The following is a 22,476-nucleotide window of genomic DNA, read 5'->3' as shown; positions in this document are numbered from 1 at the left end:
AGTAAAAATTTCTTAGATCTGAACCCTGATGGCCCTATGAATCTGTAGTACTTTGTACCTTCAGAAGCTAGTACTGATATTAAATTTTAAAAAAATGAAATTATAGAATCCAGAAATATTTTTGAGGGTGAATATGGCTAGGAAATACACATTAGAGAAGAGAGAATTATAGTGAGACCTCCCTAAAAGCATTTTCTGTTTAGGAAAAGAGAAGTTATATGACATTTCCCTAGTCAAGATTTGTAACAGTTCTGTGGAATTCTCATAGAATATGGAGGCTCATCAGGGAAACAGAATATGAAGCAACTCTCTTTTTTTCAATTTAGAGCTCCTTTGTCAAGGGAGGATTATTTTCCCATAAATTCAATTTAAAGGGAAGGAAACGTAACTCAATTTCAAGGTCATTAAAAGGGATAAGAAAAGTTAGATCCTATAAATAAAAAAAACTTTAATAAGCTAAACTAACTGGCAGCAAGAAAGCAAGCTATTTTCTCAATAAATATTGTATAGATGTGCTTTGTCAATTACCTTTTTTTTTTTTTTTTTGACTGTGAACAAAATGTAAATGTCACGGATAAATGATAGCTGTAATGATGTTTTCCAGCATTGTGCTCCATGCTACCATGGCTTCTTAACAAAGATGTTAAATCATTAGGAGTCATATTTCATGATAATTAACTGCAAATCTGGTAATATTTCCACTTTTCATTTGGTGTGAAATGATGAGGGAGAACCACAAGGTTTATTGAAGGTACATGGCAAAGGACAGAGTGACTTAATGTATGTATATAAATCTTACAAAACTACCTATTGGACAGCATTTTATGACAGATATAAATTCCCATTCACTCTCCACTAGTGATAGACAGTGAGGTCTGCAGTGGAAGCAGAAAGCTGAGATGAGAAATCACCCTCGAGAATAGAAGGAGTTCATAGGTTTTTTTCCTGTTCTTGCTCATTCTCTCTTGCAACAGCTAGAGAGTTCCTTGTTCTTGCCTAAGTTTTGAGCAATTACACACTCTTATTAATTCTGTCTTATTAAATGTGCTTTATTATAAAATATCCAGCGATGCTTTTATAATTAAGGAGCTATTAGCATTTGCCATTTCAAACTACTCTTCTTTTATCTATATTTCTTTGAATTCTGCAGTGTTCGGCAAGCTCATTCAAGATTTCATTTTAGGGAAATAAAAAATCAGGAGCACTCTGTGTTGTAAATATTTTCATCCCAACTTGCTGTTAAAAGTATAGAGACAGGGCGCCTGGGTGGCTCAGTCGTTAAGCGTCTGCCTTTGGCTCAGGTCATGATCCCAGGGTCCTGGGATCGAGTCCCACATCGGGCTCCCTGCTCGGCGGGAAGCCTGCTTCTCCCTCTCCCACTCCCCCTGCTTGTGTTCCTGCTCTCGCTATCTCTCTCTCTGTCAAATAAATAAATAAAATCTTAAAAAAAAAAAAAGTATAGAGACAGTGGTTTAGGGTAGAAAGGACACTTTTTATGGAGTTGGGTGCCCTGGTTTGATTTTCTCTTTTGCTGATTATTTTTTTTATCTTGAGCACTGCATTAAGCAAAGCTTTTTCTGTTGCAAGTGACTGAAATCCAACCCAAAGTCACTTAAGAGAAAAAAAAAGGGACTATGCTGGCTCGTGTAATTGAAATTGTAAGGGCTTGTGGCAAGGTTGGCAAGAACAAGTTGCCCCAACTGGGCCACTTGTGTCAGTCTCTCCATGTCTCAGCTTTGCTTTTCTCAGTGCTGGCTTCATTTTCAGGTAAGCGCTCTCTACATGCTGGGCTGAAAGGCAGCTCTAGACTCTTTGATCTCGAGAGCCAGAGATCCTGGAAGAAGAAGGAAACTCTTTCTGATACTTTTGACTAAAGTCCAAGTGAAGACTGATTGGTCCTGCACAGGCCAGCAGTCCATCTTAGAATGAATCCCTGAAGCTAGGAATAGAGAATATTGTGCTTTGATTGGCCAGGACTGAGTCTGTGCCTGGCTCTCCCGGGACCAATGCTGAATCATATGGTCAAAAGAGAATGAATATGAAATGAAGAGTAGTTTCCTGAAAAAGGAGACGTTGAGTAGTCAAGTCATAAATATACCACTGGACCTTACTCATTCATTCATTCTTTTCAAACTAACTTTTAAAAATTAGCCCCACCTTTATGCTGTATCAGGCAGTATGGTGGTAATGATGAGAGGATTTTTTAAAAAAGGAGGAATTTTATGTAACCATGTAAGAAATAATCATGTGAGAAAATACATACAATGCATACAATGCAGTAAGATCATGAATCTCCCAAGGGAATGATCTTCTAGGTTTCCTTGTTAGAATGAGGGAAGACTTCAAAGAAGCAACTTAGAGGTGTGCTTGACTTGCACTCAGTGAAAATAGTATGGATCAGGGTATGAGAATATGGTACACATAAGGGCAGAACTTGTTTCCACTTGAGTATGGAACAATCACAAAGGACAAGGGAAGTAGCAGGAGATAGAACTGACCAGGTAATCAGAGACAGATCTTGGAAAGCCTAGTTATGTTGATCAAATGAGGCTTTCTTATTTTTTCTTGCTGTCAAATCGGGATTATTAATCACAGGAAAAATATATATCAAGTGTGTACGCTAAAAAGATCACTCTTGTGGGCATGTGGAGGGTTATATGGAAGATTTTGAAACAAGAGTCACTGTAGCTACTAAGAGGTTATTGTAACCTCCCAGCTCAAAGGATTCACTCACTCATTCATTCACTGATTTCCTCCTTTCCTCCTTCCCTCAACAGATATTCACGGAATGCCTGTTATGGACTGGGTATTATGTGAGACAAAGTCTACAGCAATAGCAATGAGGTTAGAAAAAAGGAGAAAAATATGAAAGCAATTTAAGCAAAGAGTAACTAATTTGATTTCAAATAGCTTCAAGATGGAGAGGACAAGATTGTAGGTTTCTCGCCTGAGCTCTTAGGAGAAGGGTGATAACATTCCTGAGCCAGATATTGTCCAAATCTGTTTACTCAACTGTAATGTGACAACAATAGAAAGAACCCAGCATCACAGGGCTATTATGAGGATGAGATGAGATAATACAACTATGAGTGGGTTTTGTATACCTTAAAATATAAAATGAGGGCAAAATGTTAGTTTTTCTTAAATGTAACATATTTTCAAATAATCTCTGTGATTGCTTTGGAGTCCATGAGGCTGTAATTTTCTCCTCTCAAGATGTACCCATTGGGCAGAATAAATTAAATCAGAAGTCTTTACTATCTAGCTGAAATAAGCAATATTTACTTTGGAATGTCAGTCTTTACAAGCTTCATTTTCTATGTTCTGGCTTTTCTTCCATTATGCAGGGTGTTGGGGCTGGGGGAGGGGAGGTAAAAGCCAGTTCAGTTTCTCATAAAATTACACATTGCAGATTTGGGTGAGAATGGTTTTGTTTAAAGCTGATTCATTGGGATTTCATAAGAGATACTATTGTATAGGTACAATAACTGTTTAGCAAGGTTCTTTATGAGACATTCAGGATTATGGATCCATGATTTGCATTCACTGCAAACATTGTAACAACTTCCTTTGAGCCATTAAAACAAAGGTATTGAAAGGCTGTTAAGGACTGCACAAAGCAGTGAAATCGTAACAGGTTCATTTATTGGAGAAAGTACTAGCAAGATACAAACCAGCATTACAAATGCAGGTCTCATCTGTTCAGCTGTCATGTTTAACTTTTTCCAGCCTCGCTGTGCAAAGGAAGGGGCTGTGATTTGAGTAGGTTGGAAACTCTGAAATCATATTGCAAGACACTCATCCACCCAGCCAGCCATTCATCCACTCATTTATTTCAATTCTTAGGTGCTGGGGCAGATGCTGAAGAAAAGAATATGCTATCCCTACAGACTGTAATTGGAGAGACAGATACATAAAATATATTTGCAGTAAAATGAAAACGTGAAATGATAGGCTAAGTGCAGAGTGTTTTGGTTGCTGCTGGGAAGACAGGGCAGTAGGATGAAGAGGCAATTGCTAAGAAGAGAAAAATAGCGGACATTCCAGGCAGCCAAATTAATAAGTGAGCGTTGTGTTGCAAATTAAGTTGTGAATTCCGCTCCCTGGGAGTCACTAATGCCGGCAGATTCCATCAGCTAGCCTTTTTACTTCCATCTCCAGGATTTCTGATTTAAAGGCAAATTAAGCTAAATGTTTAGTTGCTCCATAAAGTGTCCGATGTGAAAAACTCATCTAAGCCAAACTGACTTGAGAGATGAAACATAAGAAGTGGAGAAGTTCCCAGTGATGGCATAATAGAGTACCGCTGGCTAACCTTTGCTGTTGTCCTAGGAGTGGTGAAGGTAATATTCCTCATATACTCAAATCACTCAGTAGTTCCTCAATAAACAGCTGATACCATCCATTGACAGAATACTAGCTTGGCACAATATTTGAAATTGTCAAACAATTATTCATTGAACCCCCAGTTCTTTCAAAATAGCTGTATTCTCTTCCATCTCCTACATCAGTTTTGCCCTGTGCCTACAAGACATGAATAGTATAGATCCATTTAAACAAATTAAAAAAAAATTTCCAAATTTATTAAAAAAACATTGTCAGACTCTCTTTTGCAGGTGTACAGGAAATGGGATATTGTTATTAGTTTAAAGGCAATCATGACAGTTTCATGACCAAAAAAGGGAAAAACTTTGTGGAGGATGTAGCCAGCACACCTGGTATACATCAAAATTAATTTCTAATCTCATGTGCTCAAAACATATTAATCACTTTTATTTCCAAAATAATAGAATAGTGGAGCATCTATGAATTAGACCTATCAATTGTATTACTACCAATGATAACTAATTCATTATGATTCAAATAAAGCTATCTGTATGTTATAAATAGGCAAAGGGAATCACAAGAAGTTAAAAAAGAAAAAAAAAAAAAATCCCTGTGGTCACTGGATAAAGTGCCAGGTCTCCTGAGTCCAAATAGCTTTTCTCTCAACTTTTCTGCATATTTTAATTGAAATAATCTGGGCTAGTTTTACAATCCAGGTGATAAATTCCAACTCTGATCCTCTCAAATTGAACAGCCTTAAGCAAGCTAATTAACTTCTCTACTCTGTCAAATGGGGATGACATTAATACCCACCTCATGTAGTTATTATGCAAATAAAATGAGATAGCACAAGCAAAGGTCCAGCATATGACCCAGTGTGGAGAGGATATTTAAGAAATATTTGTTCCACTTATCTCCTTTGCTTTAACATTCACCCAGTATTAGGTTTTGCAATGTGTTTTGCAATGAGTTTTGATGAATAAACAAAGTCAAACTTTTATACTCCTGATTTGGAGTATGTGGCAATTCAAATGCAAAACGAAAGGAACATAGCTCAGAGGAACTTTGCTTCTAATTCCTGATGAAAATACTGCTTTATGACCTTAGGCAAATCACTTCACTCCAGTGCCCTTTGCTCCATAATTAGTTATAGTTATAAAATTCTATATCATTACTATAAAGTATATTAAGTAAAATAACTGACGTAATAGGTGTTAGTCAACATTTTTATGCATGCGTTATATCTGTTTACATTGTTTTACTATTTTTTTCTTGATTTAATGCTTTGATTCAACTTTTTAATTTTAGTGGGAGATTTTTTCCCCTTTGTTTATGGATTTCAATTCTGTAGAAACATGAGCATTAGACTTATTATCTAATGTGGTGAGGTCTCAGATGTCACCATTTCCTGCTCTCATGGTATTGTAGACATCTCCTGAATGTACCTCCTGAAGCAGAACATTCCTATAATGAAGAAGTATTGCTATGAGACTCTTCCTTATACTTAAACTAAGCCCTGATCTCTTTCTCAGCTACTCTTGCCAAAATTCTACCTTTACAGGTTTCATAGAATAAATTGATACTCTCTGTCACATGGCAACCCTTCAGATTACTTGAAAACGGGTAACATACATATCCTCAGCCTTTGTTTATGCCTCATATGTATAAAGTTTTATGTGATTTAAAAGTATGTTTTTATCCAAAGATTTGTAATTAGTTTGGCTTTATAACTCACTGCCACATCTTAGAATGAATTAAGTTTTGTAACATTTTGCCTTTCATGCATGTATACTTACTATTTGAAGACAAAGTATTTCTGTTTTCTAAAGCTACAGGGACCTTGGTTTCCAACCCTTAGATATGACACCTTCACTGAATGTGGAAAAATCCTAAACCAAAAATAATTAAACAAACAAAAATGAAGTGGTTGAAGCTTGCTTGGTCATGCCCAAAGTGGAAAAAAAAAATCTTCATTATTGTGTCTGAGGGCACAGGAAATGGAAATAACTTGTTCCTAATCAATGACTCTGATCATGTCTAGGGTGGGGCCAGGAGAACACAGAGCAGACCCCCCAGGCCCTTTACTAAGGGATATTTTGTTGGCCCCAGGGAAAGAGTTAAAACCTCTGATGCAAAGATAGCAACCTGGAAACCCAAGAAGGCCAGATCTGGCTCTAGCTATATTGCTTGGCTGAGATAATGTTTAAAAAAAAAAAAAAAAAGTTGCTTTTAAAATTCAGGAGATTCTGTATAAAATTTAGATTCCCAATGTGTCTGGAGAAGGCAACACTTGGTGTAGTTCACTCTAGTCATGAATTGTATAACAAAGCTAATGGGACAGGACATCTCCAGGTGGCTGGGTTACAACGGCTTCCTGTTTATAGTATATTTGGCCCCCTGCTTTCATTTGTATTGTCTGGTTGATTCTTGTGGGCATTTGAGGCCCTAGTCATTGGGTGCCTCTGGACTGTGCCTGCCTTTATTACTCTAGCCACATCTCTCCCTCTTCTGAACCCCTAATTCCATACTCAACCCAACCCAGTACACACGTGGGCAGACATCCTCAGGTCTACTTCTTGAGATGGCACAGGGCTGCTTTGATGCTTAGACCTCCTCCTCTGACAGATGTTGAGACTCTTCACCATCACCTTGTCAGCTCCAGGCTAGCGGGTTTCCAGCATTTGTTCCTGTCCTGTTGCCTGACCAACAGTCTTCTCATATGGGACACCCTCTCACTCCCTGGTTCTCACATGGGGCTACACTGAGGGTAAAATGGGCTGCGGCTGTGTGTACTGGCTACAGCCTTCATGACTCTTGCCCTCGCCCATGTGGCATCCTACACTCTGGGTGTTTAATAACAAGTCAGAAGCCAGTTAAATTTGCTACCTGGCCAGTAAACGTGTGAAAACAACACTCACGTTAGTTATCAGGAAACGGCAAGTTAAAACGAGAGTGAGAAGAAGTTTCCCAGCCATCAGACTATATATTATACTGTTCTCTATAATGTTTGTTTTTATTTATTCATTTTTAAATTCCAGTGTAATTCACATACAGTGTTATATTAGTTTCAGGTGTACAATATACCGACACTCTTTATCACTTCTCAATGTCAAATATACATCATCACAAAATGAGTTGGAAAAAGAAAAACAACAACAGCAAATCTCTCTGCTTTTCCTTTCTTCCTGAGTCCACAGTCTGCTGAGATGGTTCTGAGAAAGGAATTGTGTGATTGTATGTGGCTGGGAAAACCACATGCTGGAGCTGGTGACCAAAGACTAGATGGAGAAAAGTTTCTCTTTATATAAGTGTTCCTTTAACTAGTGAAAGAGTGACAATAGGAGGAAGCAGTCACCATTTTGCCACCTTAATGAATTAAAATGCTCATCTGTGGTTGCCAACATCACACACACACACACACACACACACAACCCATAAGTGTGTCTCTTATATACTACAACTTATGGAGTAGTCTAGCACCCCCAGCCCTTAAAAACAATTGAAACTAAATCGGATCAATCCTCCAGATACAACTACCAGCTTACAAGAAATACAGAGAAAAGAGGAATATGTCAAATTACACCATGGGGCCAACAAAATCCATACTGGAAAATCCTACAGACCAAATGACCCAGATTTCTCAACATATAAATTAGGAGAGAGAGAGACAGAGAAATCTACAGAACATGAGACTTTTTTTTTTTTTAAGATTTTATTTATTTATTTGAGAGAGAGAGAATGAGAGACAGAGAGCACGAGAGGGAAGAGGGCAGAGGGAGAAGCAGACCCCCTGCTGAGCAGGGAGCCTGATGCGGGACTTGATCCCAGGACTCCAGGATCATGACCTGAGCCGAAGGCAGTCGCTTAACCAACTGAGCCACTCAGGCGCCCCAGAACATGAGACTTAAAGGACATCCCATCTGAAGCAAATATAACAAAATATCATTTGTTCATTCTGTTTGATGACAATAAAGATATTGCACAGAATTATTCCCCATACATCTGTATTTGTTTAGTTTTCATAATTTAAATTGTACTGTTTATTGTAGTCAGAAACAAATAAGCATGAAAGACCTATCAACCCCTCCCAATAAAAATTCAAATTTGGATCTCATTTCATACACGCAAAAAAATGTTTAAAAATATGATTTTTTTAAAGATTTTATTTATTTACTCGACAGAGAGAGAGAGACAGCGAGAGAGGGAACCCAAGCAGGGGAGTGGGAGAGGGAAAAGCAGGCTCCCCGCCAAGCAGGGAGCCTGAGGCGGGGTTTGATCCCAGGACCCTGGGACCACCACTGAGTGAAAGGCAGAGCCAACATCTGAGCCACCCAGGAGCCCCTAAAAATATGAATTTTTGATACAATTTGAAATTTAAACACTAACAAGGCATTCGGTGAACATAAGGAATTATTGTTAGTTATTTCAAGATACAGTAATGGCACCGTGCTTATGCCCCTCCCTCATTCCTAGAAGAAGGGAAACGGTCTCATTTAGAAACATACACTTGGAATATACCTAGGTGACATCATATAATGTCTGACATTTGGTTCAAAAAAATACAGGCAAGAGGGAGGTGGGTAGAGCCATACAAGAAATTCTAATTTTGTATATGCTGGAAACATTCCACATTAGGAGCGGAGAACAAACAGAAGAGAAGGTGCTGGATGGCCACGCCCCCATACCCAATCACGGTAGCCTTGTTCGTCAGAATTCATGTGACTCATTTCTGGTCTGGCCCCAGTGACACCCCCCCCCGCCCCCCCGGGGCATGTGATGTTTAGAGGGTAATACCCTGGCCCAACAAAACTGTAACTAACCAGCCTGGAAAGGAATTTGGTTGTTTCTCATCCCAAGGAAGAAAATCTCATTTATCTCTTTCTGCAGTGTTATCAGAAAATGCTATGCAGCAAATAAGTGGCAGCTCTGTAAGTGGATTTAATGAAATTTTAATGAATTTGAGGCACTGGCACAGTATATCCCTGCAGAGCTCAGTTAAACAGAAAAAAAGCAAGTGTTGCGTTAATGCTGAGAGCTTACGGACGACAACAGCTGCAGTGAGCCCAGAATGGAGGCAGCCTCAGTTGGGGTGAAGATTTTCTCAGCCCAGTAAATTTTTTGGCCTTCGTTTTTCTGGTCTCCTGGAGGCCCTGTGAGCTCCATGGGCTGATGTCCTGTGGTTTTTGAGTGCTGGATACCTTATACAGGACAAGAGATCCATGATTTCTGTCATCCTCTGCTGCCTCTGTGTATTGAGGGCTCCTGCATCACTTTAAATGTTTACTGCAGATTGCTTCTTTTGCCCTTCTAAGTAGTCTGTAAACTCGATGCCAGAGAGGGGCTGAGAGAGTTATTGCCTGTTGATACACTCACCCAAATAAGTGCTGAGTGCTCTTCCCTATACACATATGGACTTTGGCTCTGGGCCTGGAATACCTGAGTCAGTTTCAGAATTCAGTTGTTACAGTGGGTTCATATTTTTAGAGAAGAAAAAGGTGTGCATCCTAAGATCTAAAAACTGTCCACATTTATATTCCAACTTTCTTTTTAATTAAGCAGACCACAAGGATCAATAGAGAATTTACTAGCATAGAGGAGCATACTGGATGATTTGATGAAAGAATGTTGCTTCACTGACAAAGGGAGGGCAAGAGAGATGTTTTCTAAACCATCTTTAACTGGCTGGATGTTCCTCATTTATTTCAGATTCCAGTCTTTCTGTGCACTCCCCACTCCATCCCAACCTTGGACTACAACCCTTCCAGAATGTTAACAATGCCCCCTGGCCCTGGAATGTATTTTCCATGAGAGAACAATTTCCCACTTTTACAATGCTAGGACAATTGTGTGCATTGTTAGAGACCCCTATATGACTCTGACTTTGTCAAAAGAGAATAGTAATTCTCCATTGACAGCTCCCAGTGACTGAAAGTATAATCAAAGTCAATGCATTATTAATGACTCTTCTTTTTAATGACTCAATCACAGTGTGAGATGCTTTTCAAACATTTTATTTTATATAATTTTTCCACTTGGAAAAGTCTGCCCACAAATTAAGGAAATACAATAGCTGAATAAAACCAGAAATACTGTGTTGGATATTCTCCAAACAAATTGTCCTTCAAAGAGATTGCCAGAGTAAGCTCTGATTGCTTTTTCCTGACAGGTGTGGACCAGGTAAATGATACACCTGGGTCTGGTTATCTCAGAACACAGATTGAGAGCTGGGCTTTGGAGTCTGAGAGCCCTGATACACCCAGCTCTGCAGCTGGTCAACCTTGCTTCTCTGAACTCATTGACAGGCTACAGGAGAGGGAACATATACCTTCTTTGTTTCCTTCCAACCAGTGAAACAAGCTAAAATATAACATGGCCCTCAGCTCATTGAACAGGTGCTCTCAGGATTGCCCCCCCCCCCAATATCTCTTTGGCCCACTGACTTCACCCCCAACTCTCAGCATCTGCATCTCTTTGCTGGAGGGCTTTCTCTGCCTCTTGCATCACTCTTGCAGCACTCTCTGCCCATGCACACTGTAGACTGGACATGTCAGGGAACTGAAGATCCCTGGGAACATCCACAACCAGTAACTGATGGAAGTGGGTTTGGATAAATAGCCCAGTCCCTCACCCTGCAGGTGGGAGAACTCTGAGACACTTATACACCATCTCCCAGAGTTCTCCAGTGGGAATAAATCTCAGTTTCACATTGTGATAACTTGCTTGCTAACACATCCTGTCTTAGTAGCCTTCCCTTCCCTCTCTCATTTCCCTGTTTTCCCACTGGTCTTTCCTGGGACCCTATTGCAAGTAAACTATTTGCCTTGGAATCTTATCTCAATATTTGCCTCTGGAGGAACCCAGCCTAAGAGTTTATTAACTAAAACTGGCTTTGACCAACAACACCTGGCACTGAGTTTCCAAGCATTTTTGGAAAATATAATACAGCTGTACCGCGTAGACATAATTCATGTTTATGGCTACATATCTCAGAGGGACAATCATTCTGGCAGAGAAGCTTACTGAATTTTTCTAATAAAATGATTTTCCCTGTCTTTCAGATGACTGTCTCACTCCTATTCTAGACCGTTAAAACTCCACTTGGGCCCTGAATCACCCCCTCTTTTGCCTTCCCATGGAATTTACACCTAGAATTATCCTCTTTCTTTTATGAAAACATCAATCCTTCCCTTATTAGAAGGTCATTTCCTTTGGGCATAAACAAAAATAATAAAAAGCAAAAAAATTTAAAGAAACCCCACTCACCCCAGAAAACCCTCTACCTCATTCCTTGTGTCTTTGTTCTTTCTCACCACGACACTAAAATTCTCTCTACTACTCTCTTTAATACTTCATCTCCCAATCTCTCTTTGTCCTGCTCCAACCAGGATTTTGTCCTCATTACTCCACTGTCACTATTATTATTGAAGTAGACACAGAGCCTCATCTCACAAAGGCCAGGGGTCGAGTCCCCATTCTCTTCCTCCTTGGTCCCCAAGCAGCATTAACTACTGTTGAACACTTTCTCATCCTGGACACCACACTTGCTTGGTTTCCCTCCTGCCTCACTGACTGCTTCTTCTCAGACCCTTTTCCTGATTCCTCCTCCTCTTCAACCAGACCTGGGAATGTTGGCATGCCTTCCTCTCCACCTCCATCCATTTCTTTGGTCATCTCTCCAACTGCAATAGCTTTAAATTCCATCTCTGATGTATACCTCCTGTCTATCTTTCTCCCTTGAGCTCTAACACTTAGGTATCAAATGTGTATGACTTATGTATGCCTTTTAGCATCTTCATTTGGCTCTTTATTAGATATCTCAACTTTATAAAATGGCATAAAAGAGAGAGAGGGAGGGAGAGAGGAGAGAGGAAAGAGAGAGAGAGACTCCTGAAGGTGTTCCCACCATCCTGCAATGTTCCACTCTTCACTCAGTTGATTAAATCAAAAGCTTTGACTCCTCTCTTTCCCTATTATTTTACATCAAATATATTAATAAGTACTTTTGTCACTACCTTCAAAATATATCTCAAATCCAACCACTTACCACTATCTCCATAGCTCCCAGCTTTTCCTTCCCCAACCAGTCTGATCTACTCAGGACCTCCATCATTTCTAGTCTCCACTCAATATATATTTGTTAATTACTCAATAGAGCAAACAATTTAAATTTTAAATGGTGGATGGTGAATTAAAATGTTGAGGGAAGGCATCACCATTTTGTTTATAACTATGTATTTGTGAATGGTTCATACTTGAATATATATAGTCTACAAGTCTTCCTCTCTTTTCTTTTATCAGTCCCCTTTTTGCTAGTTCTTCCTTTATACTATTCTTACTTTCCTCTATTCTCTTTTCTCTGACCCAGATTATACCATTATAAATTACCTTTTCTCTTTTTACCACATTGCTAACTTTTTATTAATTTCTTTCTTCGTTTTGTTTTGTTTTGTTTTTGGATTGCACCCTCCTCTTGCATTTTGCCATGAGGAAATCAGGTGCTTTGTCAAGGATAAGCTGCAAAAAGTTGGCAGCAGGAGTAATCCTCATTGTACCTCTAGGTTAGTCTTGTGAAAGAGGAAATTATTCCAGGCAAGGACTTAACAGTCACAAAGCTTTTGCCTTCTCCCATGTCTGGAATCAAGCTAGACCTATTATTGGCAAAATGATTATATCAAACACAGTAGCTTAAACAAGATATGGGTAATTTTTCTTTCAGGCAAAAGAAGTCTACAAAGAGGCAATTCAGGATTGGTGTGGTAGCTCCATGATACTGTGGGTTGCAGGCTTCCTTTTTCACAGTCAGCTCTCCTGTGCATGTGGCTTCCATTTCCTAGTTTGCTCCATGGTCTTAAAATAGATGCCACAACTCCAGCCATTATGTACAAATTCAGAGCAGGAAGAAGAAAGAAAAGTAATTTTCTAGCTGAGTCAGACCCATTTTTAAAAAACTTTCTTGGAAGCACAGCAAAAACTTTTTGCCTAGTTGTTGGTCAGAACTGAGTTACATTATACACCCTACCTGCCTAGGAGATTGAAAAAAAAAATGTAGTGTACCAGCTTGGGACATTATTATCCTCAATTCAAAGAGGGATCTGTGTAAAGAAAAAGGAGGAAAAGGTATTAGATAGCTATACCATAATAATAATTATAATAACAACTGATAAGTATTGAACACATTAAATGGCAGGAATGTGTTGAGCAATGTGTGTGGATTTTCTCCTTCAAGCCTCATTACCAACTCAACAAGATTAAATACAATTTTTATCTCCATTTTACTGATGAAGAAACTGAGGCACGAAGTATTAAGTAACTTGCTCGGTATGACATAGATGATCAATGTTGGAATCTGGGTTCAAACCTTCATAGAGAGGCTTCGGTACCTAGGCTTTTAAAGCCTACTTTAAGCAAAAGTTGATGTTCCCCAACCCTGTTGCCATTCACACCACCCATTTTTCTTGCTTGATGTGAACCACACACCCGTTATTAAAAACAAAATAAAGCGTGTGTGTGTGTGTATGTGTGTGTATTTAAACTTGTACTTTAAATTGAGAAATCCTAAATAGAATATTGTAGTAGGTTAGTGCCTGGACCCTGACCTCTGAAGTCCTTTATCAGATCTCAGTGCCCCCCATCTCTTCCTCCATCCCAACCTGGAATTTAAGGCCAATTCCAGGCATCTTCATGGACAGTCCCCAGGCAGAATTCCTAGTGACTTAACCAGAGGTGTGGTACTCATTCTGCAAATTTCACTATAACTTCTGGTTAATAAAAATATAGGCCTAAGAAATACAATGGCATATATCTAGTCTTTGACATTGGATCTAGGTGCTTTCATCATGTTTATTGTGCCTGTCTACTTTGATATACACTCTGAGATGGAACACTCAAGGCAGATATAATCTCCATTGTACAGATGAGGATGTTGAAACTCAAAAGACTTTAGGATGAGTCAAGTTTGCCTATCTAGGGAGTAGGAGTTCTTGGCTTCTCAGTCAGGACCTTTGATTTCCTCAGTGGCACTAAAGTATGGAGCCACTGGGAATAGGCTTCTGCTTAGAGACAATCCTTTAGATCTGCCAGAATCTTGATTTAGCTCTCCCATCAATCAAGTGTTTTAGAACAAAACTATGAAAGATGGTGAAGTGGAAAGAGATAGAAGTGGAGTGGGGATGGGCAGGCAAGAGAAATGGAAGAGAGAAAGACTGACTGGCACAAGAAGAGTAAATTTTATGTTTAGCATGATTGCTTTTGAGATCTAACCACCAAGCAGCCTCCAAGGGTAAAAGGAGTCCACAAATTCCAGACACAGGTCAACTTCATGTGTAGTTATGTGGGAATAATAACGATGATGACTCGTGTTTGTCTATGACTAGTGTTCAATAAATTACCTTCTAAAATGTGAATTTTAGGTAGCGTCATGCCCAGTGAATTGTTGGTTACATTTACATTGGCTTTAAAGCTTTGTTTTATATATTAAAATTGTACTTAAGGAACTGTAATGATTACGATGTAACTGGCTACCAGTTAACTACCAATTAATTATGCCAGGCATTTAATGTTTTGTGCCTTTCATATATGGCCTCATTTAACTCTTCTATAATCCTGAAATGTATTATTATCCTCATTTTACTGGTAAAGAAGCTGTTGTCCCCATTTCGCACAGCTATTAAATGGCCGGGATGAGAGTTTGAGTTCATTTTTGACGTATTACTCTATGCTCTGACCCCTAAACCCACCATATGCCACCTACTAAAATAATGAATGAGTCTTCCATTGTGATATTGCTAAGAATTGGAAGTGGCAAATTAAAAACTTGAAGTATACTTTAGCCAGAGTTTGGTGGTTGGTTATTTTTCCGACATTTTGCCTTTATGGGAAGGGCAAGAAAATAATGTATAATTGTGTATGTATGGGTGTGGGTGTGTGGGTGTGTGGGTGTATGTATGTGTAGACTAGTAAATTCCATTCTAATTTATTGGCATCCTTTCTTCTGCTGTTTCTAACTCCCACTTTTGAAACTATCTCAAGAGTCATTATCTAGGGATGCAGCTACTAACAGAACAAAATAGTCAGGGTCATTTAAAATCTCTTAGGCAGAGAGCATTTAAGTTTTCTTCTCTCTGGCTACTGGTAACAAATCTTCATTAAATCTTAAACACAGCATAAACAAAGCATGAACAGATTGTGAATGCTTCCTAATTCAACAAAGAGAGATTGCGGCTTTGCAGATACCAGTAAGTGTTGGAACAGGCCCTGAGGAAATCATTTAAGGCCCATAGTATTTTCATGTATTTTGACTTCTCTAAGTCAGATTTTCCTAAAGGAATGGACATTGACAAAAAATATGCATTTTTGTTTAAGGTTGTCTGGACTAATATTTATGCTTCTATAGCCATCTTTCTTATCACCCATGCAAAGCAATCAGTACTGTCTTAGCCCAGTCACATCCCCACTGATGCTTTATGTATATTTCATACACCTACCTGTACAACAGAAAGAAGTCATTGCAGAAATAAGGCAAAGTACATGTTTTTAACAAACTATAGAAATGATCCCTGAAAGTATAGTCTTAAGTGCATGTTTTTTAAAACACAGTTTGTAATCCAGCCCTTTTGCTACTGGGCCCAGACACAGATGGATTCTGGAACCCATCTGAAATCTGCTTAAATGAGGGAGAAAACTTATCTAAGGCAAGTCTAGATTGGAGTGTGCAAGTGTCAATGTTTTATTCAACTGAGAAGAGAGGATGGAATAGTAGAGTCTAGTTTTTGTTTTCTTTTTTGTGACAGGCCTTGGATTATCTGAAGCAGCTGTTATTACCTTTATAACATGGTTCACTCACTCTTCTCTTGGCATACTCCATGATATCAATAACCCTCTTAAAATATAGCCCCCCAAACTGAAAATAATACATGGCACAACCAAAGTATGATGAAAACTATTGACTTTTATTTATTTTTTAACCTAGAGAATTTTACTTTTATTAACTTGTCTTAAGACCTTGGCTTTGCATAACCTAAAGCCTTGAGATATTTGTAATTCATAGTTAGCCCTTGCAAAGATGCTCATCATTTCAAAACAGTGGTTCCTAAACTTGGCCACTCACTGGAATCACCTGGGAGGTTTCAAAAATAGTGTTTATAGTGTCCTGCTGCCAGAGATTATGATTTAATTGGTCTAGGGTGTATCCTAGGTTGGGGGATTTTTTTTTTTTTTTTTTTTAGATTTTATTTATTTATTTGACAGAGAGAGACACAGTGAGAAAGGGAACACAAGTGGGGGAGAGGGAGAAGCAGACTTCCCGCTGAGCAGGGAGCCCGACGAGGGGCTCCATCCCAGTACCCTGGGATCATGACCTGAGCCAAAGGCAGACGCTTAATGACTGAACCACCCAGGCATCCCAGTTGGGGGATTTTTAATAGATCCCCAGATGATTCCAAAGTGCAGCCAAGTTTGGGAAGCACTGTTCTAACTCTGTCTACTCAAAGTGTGGTCCATGACATTGGCATCACTGGAGAGCTTATTAGAAATGCAGATAATTGGGCCCTAATTTTTGTTAAATTCCACTTTTTTTCTTGAGGTTCAGGAAGGAGCTTCAGCATCCTCAAGGGGGCTCAGACCACTTGTGAGGTAAATGGGTTGGGGCATAGTCAGTCAAGTGAGTGGAGTTAAGAATACTTAATGACAAACATGGTTTCATCAGCACTAGAGATTGAAGTTGGGGGTTCCTATCAATCACCCTTTTCTATCCCTCCTGATTCTGGATCAAGGTGAATATAAGAATTAGATGAAGATTAAAATATGGTTTTAGCCCTTGGCTGGCCAAGCTGGTCTGGGTAATGCATGCAATTTGAACTGGAGGCCAACATGAAACTGCCGTTTCTTGTCCTTACCCTCTTGTCTCAGCCAACTAGTCTCTGAAGAGGCTAGACAATGGAGGCATTTCCTATGTAGGGGCATGTTATGCCCTGGTGAGCTTACCCTGACCATGGCAGCACTAGGAGAGAGGACACATTCTACTTAAGAATGCCAGGGGAGGGAGAGCTAGCAAGGTGGTGGCCAGCTGGGCAACAGCAGTGACCATCTATATCCATCTGACTGAGCTGCTGAGTCATTCCTTCCACTGGGAAGGAGGATATATCATTTCTTCAGTGTAGTCTTTTGGCAGCTGTTTCTATTTTAGGGGCAAAGGTGGAAATACAGAGAGAGGATATGAGTCACTCCCCTTTAGGTTGGTTGATTAGGGCCAAGAAACAGATCTAGGAGTGCTGGTGAAAATGCCTGAGAAGAGGAACCAGACTCGTGAAAAGGAAGTATGAGACAGAAGAGCAAGCCAGCCAAGGGGCCCGGTTGGCAGGTCCAGGGAATAAGAGAAGGTGGCTGGAAGAGCAGCCAGGGGTTATGGTCACCACCTCACATTGTCTCCAAATGGTGTTTGCTCTTCAGTGTCCTTTTACTCAGGGACTTGGGATTTGCTCTGGTGACCTGACTTTCCGACAGGTCATCACAGGGATTTAAGAATCTTATCACTGTGTTAAGGTTAGTGGGGTTACAGGCTGGTTTCCTAGGATCCGGGACTGCATTTCTTTTTCCATTAAGAATCTTGAAATAATACCTCTTAAGGAGTGCTTTGTTTTTCAGGGACATTACCAAAAGAGGGTCCAGGAGAGAGAGGGCAATAAGCAGCTCTTCAGCTTTCCCCTGCCAAGGGCTCTGGGACCTGGCCATTCTCTTGCATCTTTCATCTTAACCTATAGATATGCTAAGGCTGTTTTAAACTCAACAAAACAAAACGGTGCAAAAACCCAGCCACCAACATAAGGCACAAACATATCAAACACAGGAAAACTCAATCTTAGCTCCCCTTTCTCCTGCCAAACCCACAATCTGCTCATTGCTAAATTTTCTCTAAAACATTGTCAGCACTCCTTGGCACCACTTCCTTACCACACCCTTGCTCTTTGGCTTCTGGCATCTGGCTCCTGCCCAAGTGCTCAACTGAAATGTCTCTTCCAAAGGGCACATGTGGCATCCCTACTGCCAACTCCAAAAGCCTTTTCTTAGCTTTGGCTCATTTAATCTCTTTCTGAAGGCATTTATATGACATTGAGTATATTTCCTTTTTTTCTTTTTTTTTTACGTCAAGTGGTCAGATGTGCCATGGCAAGTAAACTACACGCACACACAGCATTTACACAGATGTGTACCTTTTATTTTGCTTTATAGAAATAGGATCATATTTTATAATCTCTGCTTCTTGCCTTACTCACTTAACAGTTCATTGTGAAAATCTCTTCAAATGAGCTGACATAGAACTCAGTCATATTTTAAAATATGAAAGTACCACAGATTATTCAACCATTCCCTGTGATGGATATGCCATTTGTTTTTCAGACATTTTCTACTCTGGGCTGGTGATTTCATATTATGGGATAAATTCCCAGTTGGGGAATGGCTGGATCAAAGGACAGGTGTATATTTAATTTTTATTTAGTATGCATATTTAATTTTAATAGATGTTGCCAGCTGGCCTTCTAAAAAAGCTGCACCATTTCACATTTCCACCAGTAGTATATGCGCAGCTCTTCCACAAGCATTATAGCCTTTTTAATTTTTATCTGTTGCATTTCCCCAGCTACCACAGAAGTTGAGCATCATTTCACATGTCTACTAGTCATTTGGATGTTCTTTTCTGTGAACCTGGCTATTTATATCCTTATTCAACTTATTTAACATCCCTGAGCTTCAGCTGGTTCACGAGGGTATTATGAGGATTAAATAAAATATTTATATGAAGATTTTGCCCAAAGTTTGACACAAATGACATGGTTGATAAACAGTAGCTGCTGTTGTTTTCAATTCCTTTCTACTTTAGTTGATCTTCATCCTCATACCTTTAAAGCATGGGCATTTTCCAAAATTCTACTGTCAAATCCCTTTCTTCATGACACTCCACATTCTCTGAACAATCCCAATCACTTCCACTGTTTCAACTTCACAATCTCTATTCTGCTGAGAGATCAGAATCTCTAATTCTGATTTGTGTCTTTCAAGTTCAACAACAGCAATTTCAGTATCCTACTGGACCCCGTGCTTCAAACCTCCTCTCTCTCAAACAGACTCAGTGTCCTGAAGTGAGATTTATCATCTTCCCATCTACTTCCTGTATTCCTAAGGGCACCTGTTTCTCCAGGACCTTTGGACTTGAAATCTCAGTCTTTGTGCTGCTGTGTCCTAGATATTCACTTCAGTGGCAAAGCTTTGTAAATCTTACCTCTACAATGACTCTTTTATCTGTTTCCTCTGTTGTACTTTGTTTCTACTCTAGTTCACTACCTCAATAATTAAAATAGCTAACTAACCAGTCTTTCTCCTGCCAGCTTTTCACTTTTCCAACCCATCTGTTACATGACAGAGGAAATATTCTACAACAGTGGCAGAATCATGGACCCTCCCCCCCTCAAAGCATTTATCTATCAATCCTTTCTTTTACAGAATAAGGTTTACACTGGTCTTGGCATACACTATCCCCATTCTTTCAGGTACCCTATTTTTTCACCACACCAAATTCCTTCCTCTCCACCAATATACTAGAATCAGGCACACTCAAGGGTTTTTGCTCTGCTGTACTGTCAGTCTACAATGCCTTTCCCTTCTCCACCTGTTGAAATTTTATTTTCAAGTCCTTTTCCTTTACTGAGATCCTCCTTATTTACTCAGCTAGAATGAACCACCTACTTTAGCAGTTACCCATAGCATCTCCCAATTTAATTTTTCTATACTAATAATTATTATAGTTAATCATTTACATAATTCTTCTTGCTCCATTACATTCTAAGCTTCTTGAAGGCCAGAATCTGCTTCTTGCTCCTAATTATATTTTCTTTGTTTGTTGTGTTTCTTTGTCTCAGTTTCTTATCTGGTATCTTGTAAGCGTTCCTTTTGTTTTTAAAATTTTAATTTTAAAATAAATGCATGACTAGAGTTTGCGATTGAGGACAAATGAAATAGGGTTAGAGAGAAAAAGCTTTGCCAAGGACCAATTGTCTTAGATTCTCAGAGGTGGCAAATGGTGACAATGGGACTGGTCTATCCCATAGACACCTTCTCTTTGCTCGTATGCAATGGTATATGAATACATGTTGTACTAGTTGGCCAATATTTATAATCAGCATTGTAAGCATCTGGCTTCTCTTGAAATAAGGAACCTTGGCAAGAGTGGGTTTTGCATTCTTGGATGGCACAATAGATTGAGATGAGCAACTGTAGCCTCCCTTGGGCTGGCACAGGCTCCCTTCTTGCTATAACCCCTACCCCCATGGGCATTACTTACATGAACCCTACAGGCATTTGAGTCCATGATCATAGCACTAACTCAGCATGTGACCCTAGGTTAGTCAATTGACCCTCAGGCTTGATGTTCTCAACTATGTAATGGGGGATAAACCACATCATTCTATATCTTTCATTTCCAAGGGTTCCTTTTATTTTTTTCTTTCTCATAGAACTCATGATTACAATTTCATTCTCCATGAAATAATGCACTTATTCAACATATGTACTTTGTTCCATTTATACTATCCTCTTTTTCCAAATTGATTCAGATTTTAACCAGTAGTCCATAATTATCTGGGTAATAATAATGTTATAAAGTACCACATTTTCTATTGTGCTTGCTTTGCTAACTAAACAATAAAGTTGAGAAAGCAGGTAAATGCTTAAATACTATCCATTGCTATTGGTTGCTAGGTTTTGTTTATTTTTCTCCCTTCTTTCCCAGACTCAGTGTGACAAGCTGGCATAGGACTCTGGGAATAATGGCTGGATCCACTAGCTAGTAGCTTTGGCAATTCCTGTGATACCATCAGGGACCAGTCAGAGCTATTACAGTGCTGAATTGATAGAATTCTGGTATATATATATATATATATATATATATATACACACACACACACATACATATAAAAAGAAACTTTCAATGGCATGTGTGGTAACCTTTTTATGAATTCTTATTATTGAAATGACCAAAAAACTATAGATAGTAATATATGAGGTGGAACTTGAATGTTTTCTACCCTCTTCCCGTCTCATTCCCAGTTATTCTTAATTGTTTTGAATGTAATTGTCTGATTCCTTTTCTTTCTTGTGCACATTTTTTTCCTCCATTTTTTATTGTTTTGTTAATCCCCATACATTACATCATTAGTTTTAGATGTAGTGTTCCATGATTCATTGTTTGCATGTAACACCCAGTGCTCCATGCAGAACATGCCCTCCTCAATACCCATCACCAGGTTAACCCATCCTCCCACCCCCCTCCCCTCTAGAACCCTCAGTTTGTTTTTCAGAGTCCATTGTCTCTCATGCTTCGTCTTCCCCTCTGATTTCCCCCCCTTCATTCTTCCCCTCCTGCTACCTTCTTTTTTTTTTTCCCTTAACATATATTGCATTATTTGTTTCAGACGTACAGATCTGAGATTCAACAGTCTTGCTCAATTCACAGCACTTACCAGAGCACATACCCTCCCCAGTGTGTATCACCCAGTCACCCATCCCTCCCACCCCACCCCCCACTCCAACAACACTCAGTTTGTTTCCTGAGATTAAGAATTCCTCATATCAGTGAGGTCATATGATACATGTCTTTCTCTGTTTGACTTATTTCGCTCAGCATAATACCCTCCAGTTCCATCCATGTCGTTGCAAATGGCAAGATCTCATTCCTTTTGATGGCTGCATAATATTCCATTGTATATATATACCACTTCTTCTTTATCCATTCATCTGTCGATGGACATCTTGGCTCTTTCCACAGTTTGGCTCTTGTGGACATTGCTGCTATAAACATCGGGGTGCATATACCCTTTTGGATCCCTACTTTTGTATCTTTGGGGTAAATACCCAGTAGTGCAATTGTTGGATCATATGGTAGCTCTATTTTCAACTTTTTGAGGAACCTCCATACAGTTTTCCAGAGCGGCTGCACCAGCTTGCATTCCTACCAACAGTGTAGGAGGGTTCCCCTTTCTCCGCATCCCTGCCAACATCTGTCATTTCCTGACTTGTTAATTTTAGCCATTGTGACTGGTGTGAGGTGGTATCTCATTGAGGTTTTGATTTGGATTTCCCTGATGCCGAGCGATATTGAGC

General features: G+C 39.4%; 1 protein-coding gene across 1 annotated transcript in view; it reads left to right on the top strand.

Moving 5' to 3' along the window:
- MACROD2 (mono-ADP ribosylhydrolase 2) overlaps positions 1–22,476 on the top strand; it is a 1,406,961-nt gene that overhangs the window by 641,435 nt on the left and 743,050 nt on the right. The window lies entirely within an intron of this gene.

Source organism: Mirounga leonina, unplaced genomic scaffold (genome assembly GCF_011800145.1).
Source record: "Mirounga leonina isolate KUSES-001 unplaced genomic scaffold, KU_Mleo_1.0 Mir_150, whole genome shotgun sequence".
Lineage (NCBI taxonomy): Eukaryota > Metazoa > Chordata > Mammalia > Carnivora > Phocidae > Mirounga > Mirounga leonina.
The sequence above is the reverse complement of the archived record's forward strand: the minus strand, read 5'-3'. Positions and strand labels throughout refer to the sequence as shown.